Source organism: Felis catus, chromosome A2, assembly GCF_018350175.1.
Source record: "Felis catus isolate Fca126 chromosome A2, F.catus_Fca126_mat1.0, whole genome shotgun sequence".
In the NCBI taxonomy this organism is placed as follows: domain Eukaryota; kingdom Metazoa; phylum Chordata; class Mammalia; order Carnivora; family Felidae; genus Felis; species Felis catus.
The window spans coordinates 71,780,425-71,795,914 of record NC_058369.1 but is presented as its reverse complement, the minus strand read 5'-3'; positions in this window follow the sequence as shown (position 1 = coordinate 71,795,914).

Here is a 15,490-nt window from a genome sequence, read left to right as displayed (position 1 = left end):
ACTGCGGAGTTCAAACCCATGAACCGTGAGATCATGACCTGAACTAAAGTCAGATGCTCAAACGACTGAGCCACCCAGGCTTAGGTACAAAGGTACTAACCTTTGTCTCAGTACTTATAAGATTTACACGCATAAGCAAACCACACAGGAAAATTAGCAGCTTACATTAAGGTTTTTTGTTTTGTTTTGTTTTGGTTTGGTTTGGTTTGGGTTTTTTGAGAAAAAGAGAGAGAGAGAAGGGGGGGAAGGGTAAGAGAGAGAGAACTCAGGCCGGCTTCACTCCCAGTGTGGAGCCCAATACAGGGCTTGATCCCATGACACTGGGATAATGACCTGAACCTAATTCAAGAGTCAGATGCTCAACCAACTAAGCCACCAAGTGCCCCACAGCTCACATTGTTAAAATGACTGAACAGATGAAGAAACAAGATATCTTTGAGTGAGAAACAGCAGAGTTGAACACTCTATGTGAAATTTTAGACATGGAAACAAAACACCTATGTTTGCAAAGTTTAAGTTAGTAGAATATGAGCTACAACTTTGCCTAAACAGAGAATAAAATACTGCAAAATAACAAAGCAAAGAAGAATCAAAACTTTTAGAAAGAAAACACGTAATGATGAAAATTTAAAAACTCAGTTTGTTTGCATTTGAAAACAGATCAGACAAAGCTGGAGATTAAAGAGTAAATTGGAACGCTGAGCTGAAGGATTTATCCAGAATGTAGCACAAAAGACAAAGAAACAGTAATTATAAAGGAGAGTTAAGAGACATGAAGGATAAAATGAAAAGTTCTCACTTATTCTTAGCTGCAGTTCTAGAAGTGGAAAAGATAAAGAATGTGGCAAAGGAAATGTCTACAGAGAAAATTATGAGAATTTTCAGACCGAGAGACTCAAGAATTGAAATATGACATAGGGGGCGCCTGGGTGGCTCAGTCAGTTGAGTGTCCAACTCTTGATTTCAGCTCAGGTCATGATCTCAGGGTTGTGAGATTGAGCCCCATGTGGGGCTCCACACTGAGTGTGGAACCTGCTTGAGATTCTCTCTTCCTCTCCTTTGCCCCTCTCCCCCACTCATGCTATTGAGAAAGAAAGAAAGAAAGAAAGAAAGAAAGAAAGAAAGAAAGAAAGAAGAAAGAAAGAAGAAAGAAAGAAAGAAAGAAAGAAAGAAAGAAAGAAAAAGAAAGTAAGTATAAGATCATTTTAACACTGGGAAATTTGAATGCCAAAGCAGAGGTACTATAAGGGAAGCAAGAGAGGAAAGGCAATTTGCCTTCAAAAGTATGTCAAACTGACAACAGACTTCTCAAAAGCCACATGGAAACTAGAAGATAGGGCAGTGGAAATTTCATTGTACTGAGAGGAAAAACAAGCAAACAAGCAAACTAAACCCAAGAACTATTCAACCTAGGAGCCTAAGAAAATATTTTTCAGAAATGAAGTTGGATATTTTTAGAGAAACAAGAATAGATAGGTTTTGTTACCCACAGAACTCACTAAAGAAAATTCTAAGGGTGCCTGGGCAGCACAGTGGATTAAGCATCTGACTCTTGATATTGGCCTAGGTCATGATCTCACTGTCTGTGGGATAGAGCCCCGCATTGGGCTCTGCGCTGACAGCATGAAGCCTGCTCGGGATTCTTCCTCTCTCTCCCTGTCTCTCTGCCCTTCCTCCACTCATACTCTCTCACTCTCTGAAATAAATAAGCATTTCTTTTAAATATTAAAAATAGGGGCGCCTGGGTGGCGCAGTCGGTTAAGCATCCGACTTCAGCCAGGTCACGATCTCGCGGTCCGTGAGTTCGAGCCCCGCATCGGGCTCTGGGCAGATGGCTCAGAGCCTGGAGCCTGTTTCCGAGTCTGTGTCTCCCTCTCTCTCTGCCCCTCGCCCGTTCATGCTCTGTCTCTCTCTGTCCCAAAAATAAATAAACGAAAAAAAAATAAAATAAAAAATAAAATAAATAAATATTAAAAATAAAAAAAGATTCTAAAGTATGCCTTCAGCTCAAAGGAAAGTAATTTCCAGGTAACGATTTGGAATGCCAGGAATAACAAAGAGCTAACAAAGAAATGCATATTTGGGTAATATTTAATGACTACTGACTGAATAAATCCACAGTAACTCTTCTGACATTGAGAAATAACGTACAACATAAAAAGAGCATAAAATTTGGGAAGGAAGTGAATGGAGCCAAGGTATTCTAAGATCCTTATATTTCTGGAAAGAGGATAAAGATATTAATGAAATTTAATGTTGATAAATGGGCATGTTATAATTTCTTAGGTAAACACCAAAAGAATAGAAACTGAATGCACAATATCCAAACTAGAGAAGGAAAAAGATGGATAAAAAACCAAGTTCCCAAACGTCCAAAAATGAACAAATAAGTGCATACAAGACAACTGAAAAACAAAAAACAAGACGACAGATGCAAATTAAAATACAGTACATGAGACATTCATTACAGCAAATGTAAATAGACTCAATAATGCAATTAAAATGCTAAAGTTGTCAGGCTGAATTAAAAAAAATGTTTTTAATGTTTATTTTTGAGAGAGAGAGAGAGAGAAAGAGAGAGAGAGCAGGGGAAGGGCAGAGAGGAAGGGAGACACAGAATCCAAAGCAGGCTCCAGGCTCTGAGCTGTCAGCACAGAGCCCAATATGGGACTCGAACCGATCATGACCTAAAACAAAGTCGGCCGCTTAACAGACTGAGCCACCCAGTCACCCCTTCAGGATGAATTTTTCAAAAGCCAACTCTATGGACATGTGTTTACACAAGGCAGATTCCCAGCACTAAGGGCACAAGAGACTAAAAGTAAAGGGATAGAAGATAATGTATCAGGAAATATTAATAATAACAAAAGCCACTGTATGTTAATCATCTACAAAAAAGATTCTAAGGTCAAAAGATTTCCTAGATATAAGTGAATTTCAGATTGCAAATGATTCAATTTAGCAGTAAGGTGTAGCAATTGTAAATGTGTATGCACCAAAGAACATAGTCTTGCTGGAGCAGCCACAGAGCCACAGTGTTATCGCCAGAAGAACAGAGCCATGCCAGACCTTACACCTTTCCAGCAAATATTCACTTCTAGAAAAAAGGGATGAACCCCCCTGAGTGGAGTCTGCTATAAACTAGTTTTAGTTGACAAGAATATATATATATATATATATATATATATATATATATATATATAGTTGACAAGCATATATGTAGGAGTTAAATTTTATAGCATATAATTGAAAAGAAATCCATCAATGGTCAAATAATTTACAGTGCATTTATGCAGTGGACTACCACAGAGTAGTGAAAATCAATGAACATCCTACATCCACATAGAAGAATTGCCAAAACATGAGCAAAACTATCAAGTCAGAGAAAGTACATGCAGTATGACTCCAACTGTAAAGCATTTTAGTAACCGATCAGACGAAGCAACGCATTATTGGGATATATGCAAAAGTCTTAAAATCATAAAGAACAGCACAGCAATGATTATCACAAAAGCCAGGATACTGATTACATTTGGTGGAGAGGGAGGAGTGACACACGGAATGGGTATCTAGGAAAATGGCACAATCTATTTGGATGGATTACAACTCTACATGGATGTTTAGTTCTTGGGTATTCTCTGTATTATTATTTTAGCAAACTAAAATATATGCACAAAAGTGCAGAAACAGAAGTATACAGCTCAGTGAAAGGAGCTAAAATTTCCAGCACATCAGAACTCCATCTGAATCACTAGCTATCCTAATGGGGGAGAAAAGAGAGAGAGAGAGAGAGAGAGAAAGAGAGAGACAAAGTAAGCATAAGTTTACAAAATAAAGAATGGCAGGTCAGCTCCTCAAAGGTAACTCTATTCTGGCTTCCAACACTATCAATCAGTTTTGCCTGTTTTGCACTTTCTATAAATGGAACTACATAGTACATATTCTTTTTATTTTTAGTCTGGTTGCATTTCCTCAATAATTAATTGGTTTGTGAAATTTACCCATGTTGTTGCATGCATAAAGAGGTGTTTTTTTTCATTCCCTGCTTTATCATTTTGAAATCACACACATATATGTGTGTTTTGTGTGCATCTGTTTTATTTCACGATAAAACAAATGAAAATAAAACTTTGAAAGGTCAGATTCAGTAATTAGGTAGTTCCTGCTACTCTTTGCAGATCTCTTAAAAGTTGTAAATCCTAACTATCCAAATATTTTCGACATTAAATATTTCCAGAGAGGCTGGAATGAAAGTCATTTCTCAAACACCTCCCTCTTTCTACTTTTGCTGCCAAGCCCAAGCCAGACACCGGGATAACAGATACAGACTCTGTCAAATACGTTCACCTGAAGTCTGTTTACGAGACCAATTTCAAAAAGCAAAAACAAAGATGTGCTTGCTCAGCCGCATTCCCCCCAGGAGATCCGCTCCCAACAGAGCTTTGCAGCAGGTCAACTATCACCAGCTCCACTCTTCCCAGCCCTCACCCCCCCTCACACACACACATATTCACCTGTTTGCCCTTCTGATCTGTAGCTCCCACCCCTGCACCACAGGCTTAATCCCGATTTCTCCCTCCTTTTCAGGAGTCACAGTAAAATGTGAAAAAGAAGGGATTATTCTATATTTCCAGGGGCTGTCTACATTTTACAAGGCTAACGGTAAGGGCAAAGTTCAGCCATGGTGATGAAATAGTCGAGGGAGATTTGGGGGGGGTCCTTTACGTTACGTCAGGTGGGCATTACTCTCGTTTGCTTGCAACTGAGCCGACTCCAGACCCTGTGCCCTGGGACGCTCTGTCTGTTCTAAGCAAGAGGACTTCTGACAGCAGGAAGGAGACTTTTTAGCTTTAGCCTTGTGGACTCCAGACCAGAAACCACAATTCAAAGATGAAAGCTAATCTTCCCAGCAGAAAAATCTTTCTGAGCTGCTGCCACCGAAAAGAGCAAGAAGTCAACCCCCGCAGAGGCCATGGTGGGGACACGCAGCGACTGCCCGGCCTCCTCGGCAGTCTCAGCAGTGCCCGGAAATGCCCCCGTCTGAGGGGCTGGAGGCCAGACCTGCGCATGCTCACAGGGCTTCTGAAGCTGTTTCCCTGAGGACGCTGGTTTCACTGAGCTCCTCTCTGGGGGTGGTCTTCCACCCCAGAGGGACCCAACTTTCCGATTTGCCCTAAAGAGTCCTGATGTATGCCTGTTATCTTAGGATCTTGTTGGTCCTGAAAATTTAATTTTCTAACAAGGTGGCAGTGGTAGTAGTCGCATTAAAGTATCTTGGGAAAGGTTGGATACCTTTTTAGCTCCACCTTCTGCCATAGTCTCATCTAGGAGTTCGGGAAGTGCATGATCAACCAGCAGAGTTGACTCTTTATTGCCTGGTTAGACCAGAAAGACGACCAGGGGTCACCTACTCTCTTGTTGCACGTCTTCCCATATGAAACACTTCCTTACGCTGGACCTTTCCCCCTTCTTAGAAGTCAAGAAAAATTAGAATACATTTTTCCTCTAAATTTTTTCACATCCCGTTCTCATCTCACAGCCTCTTTTTTTTTTAAGTGTATTTATTCATATTTGAGAGAGCACAAGTGGGAGAGGGGCAGAGAGAGGAGACACAGAATCTGAAGCAGGCTCCAGGCTCTGAGCTGTTAGTGCAGAGCCCCACACGGGCTCAAACCTACGAAACATGAGATCGTGACCTGAGCAGAAGTTGGATGCTTAACCAACTGAGCCACCCCAGTGCCCCTCAAAGCCTCTCAATGTAGGTTTTATCTTCACTCTTCCTCTGAAACTGCTCCCGAAAAAGAATCACCAATGTTCTCCCTATTGGCATTTCAAGAAAAAATATTTTTGCTATTATTTCCTTGATCTTCTGCAGAAGTTGATGCATTTACTGTTACACTTCTTGGAATTCTGTATGTACCTGGATTCTTGTAACCACTTCCTCCTAATTTTTCTTATCCCTCCAGGTCCACTACTTTTTCTCTCTTTTTTACTTCTTCCTGATACATCCTTCCCAAATCTGAGCATTTCTTCTCAATCTCCTTCATGGGAGCATCGGGGTTCCCAGGATTCCTCAGCTTGGCTTGCAATGGTCCTCACTTGACTGCTGTCCCAGGGCAAGCCCACCCATGCTGCTGGTCATCTATCCCTATGGGACAATGACCCCAAACTGTCTTCCTCGCCCCACTTTTCATGAGCATACCAAATTCATATCCCTACTTGCCCCCTAAAATGCATACACTTACTTGCCACATAAATAGCTCACAGCGCAAGGGGCCCAACATACCTCATTATTTTCCTTTCAAACCTATTCCCTGTGATCCCTAACTTTGTTTATCATGGCTCTACCAAGCAGTAGTCACTCAGGCCAGAACCTGGAATTTTTCTGAGATGCTGCACCCCCTTGAGTGTCCAGTATCCAATGAATCATCAGAGTTACTTTTTATGCTCCATATTTTTCAAAATGCTTCGCATCTTTTATATCTTCTATTCTCAGGCCCTCAATCCCTAACTTTTCTCCCTTCTTACACCCTCATCACTCCATGCCGACACTAGGCTATCATGAACACATCACTCAAGTTTTTAAAAACAAACGTTTCATGGGTCCCTATTGCCTGCAGGGTGAACTCCAGGCTCCCAAGATGGCAGACACAGCTCTCCCTGCCCCAGTCAGTCTGCTGTCTCTCTGTGAAGCACTCCAGGAGAAACACACAGAAGCGCCTTCTCTTCCCTGCTGACATGAAATTTGAACATGCATAAACCAGCAGCAAGGTGATGTAATCCCATCCAATTTTCACAGATAATATCCAGGGTGGAAATGTTTCCAAACCACAGCTGAAAGACACATGTGGTTTTATTCGGCATGAAATTCAGCAAGTAATTAATACTCAACTCTGTCATGCTTCTGGAAGCAGGGCCACTCTTGGAGCTTTGGAGGGTGGGAGTAAGACCCTCACCCTGCTCTCTCGTGACTCCATTCCAAGAGGGAAGCTAAAGCCTTTCATACCCACTGCTGGGTAATCACACACCTGTGTTGGCTGCTTCTTGGGATGCATGGAGGAGTGTTGAAGATTCTGGAGAATTACACAGAGAGCATCCTGACTCAAGACCGTTTCAGGAGCTATTTCTGGGGCTGATTTCTCTCCTGCACTGTCCAGCAACTATACACAACTAAGGAAATTCTAGAAAAAAAAAAAACATGTAATAATACTAAAGGTTTATACTATACTAAAGGTGTCAGATGCTAGAAAACCTCACCTTTAAGATCAGCTGCAGGAAAACCACAGAGTCAAACTACAGGAACGGTCAGGCTTCAGTAAAACTTCATCTGGAAAACTTAACTCAAGGGTGTTGTTATAAACACTTGCCATAACCAATGTGGAGCTTTCCTTGTCATTCTGTCCTTTCTTTTGCCCCTTCTCCTACTGGATATATTCATTTCTTACTTGATCATGCCTTTGACTGGTCTTCAGTTCTGCTGAAGAATACATTTCAGTGGTTTGAATAAATTTTTGGTTTTCAATCATATTTAGGTTTTTAATATTTTGGAGCTCTCTTTGAGAAACAAAATAAAGCTATGGACTTTCTCTCCAGGAAGTAAAATGTGCATACAGGTAAAGTTTTGCTTATAATTCATGGAGCTCATGGGACCAGCTCCCTCCCAACAAAGCACATCCATGACCCTCATATGGCCTGCTTTTCAAATATTTGAAGAGAGATCTCACATATCACTTCCTCTCTCCTCTCCACCTCCAACTTGACCTATACAATCTTTGCTTGCTTGTCATGTTTCTCTCCCAAATTAAAACTGTTCATTTTCCTCTTCAGGGATGAACTGAGTTTGGTTCAGTGAGTTTGGTATGACACATGTCCCTTAGGATAGGCCACTGCCTCCCATTATCAGGACAGTAGTGGAGGAAATGTAGTCCGCCAGCACTGTCTTCCTCTGCAACTCCATGGCAGACTCCCACAGAATGTGCTGGAAACTTAAATTCTAAGGCTGTTTCCTAACATATCGGTACCGAGTTGCATCTCTTTCCAGCTCCAGTTGTTGGGTCTACAGGAACCACGTGGAAAGATCTAGTCAACTGTAACCAAAGGGAGCAGGTTAGGAGAGAGCAGGACCTGGTGTCAGAGTTCCCTATGGGAAGGGGGGAGCGGTGTTGTGTTGGAGCCGGTTGACAATGCAGAAGGAAGTCCTGTGTTCCTGTCCACACATGGCACCCGTGAATAGAGCATCCATGGGTACAGACAGGTAGCAGATGCTGACACTATGACGTAATCTGGGCCAACCAATGCAAGAAAGCAATGGGAAAGCACATTCCTTCCTTCTTTCTTTCATTTAATGAACCAGACTGCTGTGCTCCTACTAAGTTCTTGGCTCTGTGCTAGGTGCCTGGGAGGAAAAAAAAAACCCAGATATGGCCCTACCTTCATGGAACTTCTGTCTAGTGGGTGATACAGACACGATGGCGTGACCGTTGAACTATGAAGGTAAGAACAAGATTTTAGAGAGGACTTCGGAAAACATCTAACACACTTTGGTTGGGGGGTGATGTCAGGGAGGGCTTTCTCAGGGCGGTGACATCCATGCTAATTTGTAAAGGGTGAAGAGATGCTAGTCGGGGAGTGTGTGTGGGGGGGAGGGGGGTGGAGGTGGAGGGGCGGCGGTGTGGACAGAGCCAGAGTGGAGACCTGGAGGTGACTTGGTGGTGAAGGAGCCGTGGGAGAGGCTGGGGGAGCCATACTTCTCTGCAGGTGCTACAAGAGAGGCGGGAAGGGTCCCGAAGGGCCCAGGCACCACTTGAAGAACTTCACACTTTCCTTTGAAGGGTTCTAACCAGGGCATGAGCAGAGCAGAGGTGGGTCTCAGAGCCGTGCCAGGGGAAGTCTGGAGGGTTTGTCAGCTTGCAGCCACCCCACAGAGCTGGCTGGGGAACAGAACTTTGTTCCGGTGACTGGGGGCTAGGGGACACAGAGAACCACCAAGGTCCAGGCCTGCCCCGGCAGCCGGCTGGCAGAGTCCAGAGCACCTCGTGTTGTAAACATCCTCCATCTTGTCTCTCATAGACACATGTGCCCCTCGTAACAAAGAATGACAACCCGTTTATCTTCCTTTACTTTTCCTACCTGTCCTTAGGGGACGGGCAGTGGGGGAACCCAGAACTCACTAAAGGCCATAGGGAATGACCCAGGAATGTGTCTTTTGTGCTCTTTGCCAAATCTCACCCATGCCTACGCATGTCCAGCTCTCCTTGGGGTTTCTGAAACCTACCCAGACTGGGCCTGATACCAGAACTCTTACTGGAATATCCTGGTTCCAGGGCCCAGAGCAGAGAGGCCACACTGAGCTCCTGGGGACCCTGCCTATAACAGCCCACCTCCTCCCTGCCCTGTCTGGTGAGTGGCCCTCCCAGGGGCTCATTCTGTCTGATTATCCTCCCAGGGAGGCGACTGAGTTGTTAAGTAAAGAAACAGTCCCTTGGGAGCAGAAGAAACAGGTGGGGCTTGTCTCTTAAGAAAACTTCTTGGGGCACCTGGATGGCTCAGTTGGTTGAGCGTCCGACTTCGGCTCAGGTCATGATCTCATGGATCATGAGTTCAAGCCCCACATTGGGCTCTGTGCTGACAGCTTGGAGCCTGGAGCCTGCTTCAGATTCTGTGTCTCCCTCTCTCTCCCTGCCCCTCCCCTGCTTGCACTCTGTTCTATCTCTCAAAAATAAAATAAAACGTTCAAAAAATTAAAAAAAAAAGAAAACTTCTTAAAACAAGCTTTTTGGTGTCCGTTTAAATATGGCTTCGACTTGATGCACAGAAAGAAAAAGCCATTTACACTTCTTGTGTTTGACTGAGATCCAAGGAGGCGGGACATGTGGCCTGCTGGTCCGGGACACCACCCTAACCCTGCTGGGACCAAGCTAGCAAGGAGTCCCTTTTGTCCAGGAAAGGACCTGCTTACCTGGGCACCCAGGCCCGGCTGTGCCCCCAGGCCAGCGCCTGAGGTCTCAGCAGTTTGCTGGGTTGACCTTCTGCTGATCCCAGCCCCTTGGGGCAAAATCCAGACGAGGCAGCTGCCTGTTAATTTGCAGTAGTAATAGGACCCCTTCTAAATGCTTATCAAAGTGCCGGGCGTTGAACGTGAGCTCTGGAAATTACTTTCACTGTAAGATCCCCGGTGCCTGCCCTTGCATTCGGTTTCCAGGAGCTCTGCAGCCCCTGGGTGTTTTACTGAGCTCTCTCTCTATTTTTGCAGCCAGCTTGTAAGTCCTGGATGACACTCGTTAAATGGGTTTCTGAGGACTTGTGTACTGCTTGTTTATGAGCCAAGCTGGAAAACTCAACCTTTCCTGGGGAAGATTCCGGCCTGCAATGTGTGGGTGGGTGTTGGAGGGCATCCGGGATTAGCTTGGCCTGAAACCCGGAGGAGTGTTTGTTCTGGTGTTGAAAGCACTAATGTAACGCAGTCCGAGAATGGGAATAAAACCCGTTCTGCTCCTCAAGGCCAAGGTTAAAAAGAACTGAAGCCAAACTTTGCGTTGAGTCCAGTAACCCCTGAGTATTTCATACCACAAAGCCCCACGCTCGGGCAGCCCACCTCCCTCTGCTTGGAGAATTTATTTTTCTTTGTCTCATATATCAAAGCAATTTGCAAACTCTAGTAGGTTCACTCACTAGTAAATATTCATGGAACATTTACGGTGAGAGATAGAATCATGAAACAGATACCTCCCATGTCTTTAGGAAGCCTGATTGTAAGGGAAGGAAAACAGACTCTCAGGATTGGGAAAGGATTAAGGGCCATCTAGGCCAGCCGTCCCGGGGAGCCCAGGTGTCCTGGATTGTCTTCTTATCGGGCAGATTTAGAGCCCAGGAAGAACACCCCTGTGACTCCCCGTGCCCTAAAGGCGTGGGTTCCTTTTCCAGGGAGCAGCTCGTCTAAAATCCCAAACCTGAAGTCTTCTGTCCTTCTTTGCAGTGTCTCCAGAGTCTTCAACCATTCCTCTGGGGTGTGGTCCACGGAGGAATGTTTTAAGGCCGCCAAATCTCATTCTATACCTAAGCCTGGTCTCTCCTCCCGTATGTGGGAGGCTGATTCTTTAGGTCTGATGTCATCATCTTGTTTTTAATCTAGAATAACTTCATCTTTTTATATTCACCCCAATATTTCGTCTAAGATCAGGGGTTGACACGTGGCAGCCTGTGGGCCAAATCTGGCCTATCACCTGCATTAGCACCATCTAAGTCTACCATCTAAGAATTGTTCTTACATTCAAATTTCAGTGGGAAAAATCAAGACAAAAGTATGCTAATGACACATGAAAATTACATGAAAGTACTTACATGTTATCCTCAACTTCACCTCTCGCCTGTAAAGCCTAAGATATTTACTGTGTGGCCATTTACAGGAAAGTGTGCCAAACGCTGGTCTCAATTTTAATTCTGTTGTTGACCATAGAGTAATCCATCCCTTTTTCTTGCAAGGGCTCCAATCTGATAAGGATGACATTTTATATTTTTTAGAAAATCTCAAAAAATGTATACAGACCAGGACACGACAGCATACGGTCTTATCACCTATAAGGAGGAGAGCCGCCCTCCAGATAATATCAATCTAATCCCCAATGTAGCACAGCTCCCCTAGCTCGGTTGTTCGTAAATTTGCCTTGTGTCTGAGGATATTAACAATATGTCAATGGTCTTGCTTACATCCAAATATGCCAGATGTACTGACGTGCCTCGCTGTTAATTCTTGCTTAGCAGTTGCTTCAGGAAAAGCTCAGGTCGGTCTGACATAACTTATTCTTGGGTGCTAGTCTCCTTTTCTAACATCCAAGATTCGGCACAGAATCTTTCCAGGACTCAGTCATTGCTCTCCAGCCTGAGCGTGAGAAACCCATCTGTACTGGTGGCGTACAACTGCTGCAACAGGTAAGCTCCCCAGTCGTAGTGGGATTAATGCAATGAAAACCCCAGAGTAGTTCACGATTCTTACAACTTCCATAGGGCGGTTTCGGGACTTAATTACTCATGGGTCTGTCATCCCAAAGTCTTTGGGAGGAAGAGAAGGTGGAGAAGGTACACCTGGCTCTTAGCCAGTCACATGACTCTCTACCAAGTGGAAACTTGATCTAGTCTCTCCCCTGCTGACTCTAAGCTATGGAAGGGGAACATAAACCTTGGTGGATAGCTGACCATCTCTGCCATGACCATTCCTTTTTTCCTTTGGAGTGTTGTACCTGTCTTTGCAAATGTCTATACCTCTTTTTTCCTCTCGTTTTGCCTCTTTAAGCACTGACAATAGGCATATGTGCTGAGGCCAGGGCAGAAAAACTATTTTTAAAAAGCAAGACACTCTAGGGGCACTTGGGTGGCTCAGCCGGTTAAGCATCTGACTTCAGCTCAGGTCACAATCTCTCGGTTCGTGAGTTCGAGCCATACATCGGGCTCTGTGCTGACAGCTCAGAGCCTGCAGCCTGCTTCAGATTCTGTGCCTCCCTCTCTCTCTGCCCCTCCCTCTCTCTCTGCCCCTCCCCTGCTCATGCTCTGTCTCTCTCAAAAATAAATAAACATTAAATTAAAAAAAAAAAAAGCAAGACTTTCTGTTAGAATTACTTCACCTACTAAGTGATTATATTTTGGCTCTTTAAAAAAATTTCATTATTCTACCCATTTGGGTTTTAAGATCATTTCCTTTAACTGACGTCACTTTAGCAAAGGCATTTGGTTGCAAGCAATAGAAACCCGACTTAAATGAGCTAACAGAAAAGAAGGTAGTGTATACACAGGCACAAAAGACCTAAGAAACCATAAGCTTGGGGACTGGAACTAGCTTCTCCCCCTCTATCTCTTCCTCGCTCATGTGTCTATCTGACTTCATTCTCTCTCACTGGGGACAAACACCAGCAGCCCCACTCATAGCCCCAAATGCTCCTCATCTAATATTTTAGATGAAAAATCTTGGGCAAGTATTCTGATTGGCTGGACTTGAGACACCCACCAGCGCTTAGACCAATCACTGTGTCCACACAAGTGGGAGTAAAATAAGGGGCTGAGCCCAGGCCTCTCCACACCACCCCTCCCCCACCACTCCCAACTCCACCGGGACTCTGGATGGCCACGGGCCAGGTGGTGGGAATGCTCGCTGGCAAACATACAGAACCAACCCCCTTCTCTCTGGAAACGATCTAGGACACGGGGATTCCTTGGTTATGTCATCCATTTATATCCTCCTGCAGGCACCCACAGCCCACCAAGGCCTAACACCTTCTTGTTTTTCTTTTTGTTTTTAATTTTTCGCTTTTGTCTTTTTTGCCTGAAAAAAATATGTGGGCCAATAGCAAAGTGAAACATACTACGTGCTATGGTTGCGAGCAGAGTGCTATACAAGTTAGGGGGTGAGAGAGATCCTATGTGACAGTCAGATTAGGATGTGAGGGATGGGCAGGATTACAACCAAGCAAGGGGCGGGGGGGGGGGGGCAGGTATCAGCCAACTAAGGTTCTGAGAGAATCCTCCTTGGGGATGATCATAGTAGAAAGAGCGTCAGGGTGATGGGCAGAGTGGAAGGGTTCCAACGAGTGTCCTGGGAACAAGGAATCTCGGGCTTTGGCTGAGGCCTGTGAAGGCCAGAGTGTCAGGATACATAAATTCTGGTATGTCTGTGTGAGAAACAGTCTCATTTCCTTATCGTCTCTCATTGTAGATTCCGTTTCCCTCATTAAATTCCAAGCTCCTTGAATCCCCGGGGAAGGGAGCTCCTTTATAGAAAGTCAGCTGTGTGCTGATGTTTTTTTAAGTCTTCATAAATCATGTGAGCCCTTTCATAAATCACGTAGAGCTGCCTTGCTGTCGCAGCTGCTCTCCACAGATACTTCAGGGTAATGCTTCTATTTGTCCCGGGCAAAACTACCAAGACTTTGGCAGTCCCAGACCCCCTTGTTTCTAGATGCTACCTCTCCCCCACCCCTGCAGGTGCCCAAGGCCTCTTACTGTCTTTACTCCCCCTCTCCCGCCCACTGCACCTATGAAAACAGGAAAGACTCTGTTATCAGTCACTTATGCTTGATGATGGATTGATTAATTGCACTTTAACTGAAATCCAGTCACACAAGTAGAACCTGTGCTTTCAACCCTTCATTTGCATTTTAATCCTTTTATCTTCCAATGTGGAATGCAAGGCTATTTGCTATGCTAAAAGAAATTCCAGGCTTTCACCTGCTTACAGCGATATTTTAGATGATGGTGGTGGTGATGAGGAGAGAGAAAAGGAGGAAGAAATCAGAAATCAGGAGAGGAAAAGGGAAGAGCATAAAAGAAGGAGAAAATGTAAGAGAGGTAACAGAGGAAAGTGGAGTACAGACATAGAGTATGTCTAATAAATAAGATGTTCGTTAAATATTTATTGAGTAAGTGCTCATGGAATGCAGAGACAGATGGATGCTCGGTTCAGAAAAATAGATTTAAAAAATTTTCTTCTCCAAACTAGACAACAAGTTCCTTGGGGGTGAGAAATGTGACTTTTTTTTAATCCCCTGGCACCAGGGATATATCGCCCTTCTCAGTAAATAACCAGAGATGTAATAAATATATGCTGATTGAGGGGTTATATGTGTTTTTAGCAAGTATTGCCCGAATTTCTTTCTGGTTTGGAGTGTGTTGAAAAATTCTTTCAAAGCTCAAAAACCTCAATCTTTACTTCTAGACACCTGGCTTTTCAGTCAACCAGCTGGGCCCCTTAGGTCCATGACTGACCTCTCTGTACCTCGGTTGCCTCATCTGTGAAGTGGGTGGTTGAGCCTGTGCTCCGTGGAGACCCAGAGATTTCTGTAAGGGCCCCAAAGCCATCCCGAGTAGGGAGAAACAAAGGAAAATCCAAACAGTGGGGGCAGAAAGCCCTCCACCACGGTGCTGCCTCAACATTCCCCACCCCACTGCCTGCAGCTGCTTTGTGTTCAGGAAAGCAGACCTGCTTTTACCTTTTGGTATTTTAATGTCTTAAGTAAATTTTAGGGGCGCCTGGGTGGCTCAGCCAGTCAAGCGTCCAACTTGGATTTCAGCTCAGGTTATGATCTCAGGTTGCCAGATCGAGCCCCACACCTGGCTGTGTGCTGAGTGGGGAGCCTGCTTAAGATTCTCCCCCTCCCTCTGCTCACTCCAGCATGTGCCCAGGCGCTCTCTCTCTCTCTCTCTCTCTCTCAAAAAACAAAACAAAACAAAACAAAAAAGCCTGGGGCTCCTGTGTAACTCAAGTTAAGTGCATCTGACTATTGGTTTCCACTCAGGTCACAATCTTGTAGTTTGGTGAGTTCAAGTCCTGCATTGGACTCCGAGCTAACAGAATCCTTCTTAGGATTCTCTCTCTCCCTCTCTCTCTCTCTGCCCCTCCCGTGCTCATGCTGTCTCTTATTTTGTCTCTCTCTCTCAAAATAAATAAATAAACATAAATAAAAGGTCTTGGGTAAATTTTTATTTGGAGGAGTGCAAAGTTTCA